Raw genomic sequence first — 1,611 nt, forward strand, 5'->3', positions numbered from 1 at the left:
TAAATATTGCTCGGTGCTTACCTTCCAGATCATCTGACTAGCCGCGAGACCAAGAGGGTCTGCTGGATTTTACATCGGCATTCTGCAATCATTGATGACGGTGTAGTCTTTGGATAGAACCTCCTCCGTGTTAGGTTGTTTATCTACTACTAGTACTTTGTATTCATATCTGTAAAACAGCTAATTTTCCTTTCTTTTTATTTTTGACATATTGACTGTGTACATCTTGTTATTCCAAACTTGAATATTCGTTCCTTGCAATTATATTAACTCCATATATATAATAATGTCCTTGTGCAAAAAGAAAGTTTGGGCTAAGCAGTGTCAGCATCCGACAACGTTAAAGGAGTTTATCCTCAAGTCGGCGTGTAGCGATGACACCGACCGCGCTAGGCTCCACAGGTCGCCGTCGCTGGCGCCTGTGATCGAGGAAACGTGTAGCGTGCCACCACCGGAGTAGGGCGTGGCGCCGCTGAGTTCGTCGACGATGAAGGGCATGCCATTCGTCGTCTTGGCCGACGGGGCGTCGGACAGGCCGTTGAGCTCGTACTCCACGAGCCGGTCAAGGGCGTCCCAGTCGCCGCTGTACTCGGTCGGCGGCGGCAGGAGTCCGCCGGGAAGGACGTGCTCGAGCGGCGGGAGCTTCATGAACTTCTCGTATAGGGTGCTGCTGCCGTTGTGGCCCGCGCCGTCGATCAGGTGATCCAGCGCTGACGATGATGGATTGGTGGTCTCCTGCTTGCACGGCGTCATGTACTGGTTGAGAATATGGTCAAGCGCGTCGTCGCTGGCGGAGTAATGCTGCTGTATCTGGGTAGCCTTGGCGTGGTCGCTGGCGGTGGCCACCGTCGACGAGCAGTTGCGCCGGCTGCGCGCCATGGCACCGGCGCCGACCAGGTTGTTGGACGCCGCGGCACCACTGCCGCCGTTCTGGCCAGCTAGGTGCTGCACGGCGATGTTTTCTTCTTGAACAACCTGCAGATGACCCACCCGTCCTCCTGCGCCGACGACTGGTCCCCTGCCACGCCGCCCATCTGCTCATATCATACGGATAACACCGTCAATTAATTTGCATCAGATCGATCGGTGGGTAATTAGATTAGGCTAATCATGCATGGTGTTGAATTTTCTAATGGAACGTACTACTCCCAATAGCTAAGCCAGCTCAAAAGGTATGTCGATGTCCTAGGGTTTGACCCTAGAAAAAGCTCTCTCAATAATGGGGCTTTGTTAATTACTCCCTCCGTCCGCGAATAAGTGTACATCTAGCTTTTGTCCTAGGTTGAAACTTTGACCAACTTTATAGAAAAAAGTAGCAGCATTTATGACGCTAAATTAGCATCACTAGACTCGTTTTGAAATGTATTTTCATAATATACCAATTTGATGTCATATATACTACTACTTTTTTCTAAAAAGTTGGTCAAAATTATAAAACTTTGACTTAAGATAAATAGTAGAAATACACTTATTCACGGACGGAGGGAGTACTCCTTCTGTACTATACCTTTCCATGACGCCCACCCGATCGAAAGGAAATCCCAACTCATACTCGCAAAATAGAATTAATTAATTCAATAATTCTACACCTACATGAAGTTACGAAAGTTC

The 1,611-nt window shown here is 48.7% G+C and overlaps 1 pseudogene; it reads right to left on the minus strand.

Moving 5' to 3' along the window:
* Positions 1-229: 229 nt before the first annotated feature.
* The window catches only part of LOC119331348, a 2,620-nt pseudogene continuing 1,238 nt past the window's right edge, over positions 230-1,611 (minus strand).

This window comes from Triticum dicoccoides, chromosome 7A (genome assembly GCF_002162155.2).
Source record: "Triticum dicoccoides isolate Atlit2015 ecotype Zavitan chromosome 7A, WEW_v2.0, whole genome shotgun sequence".
NCBI classification, from domain to species: Eukaryota; Viridiplantae; Streptophyta; class Magnoliopsida; order Poales; family Poaceae; genus Triticum; species Triticum dicoccoides.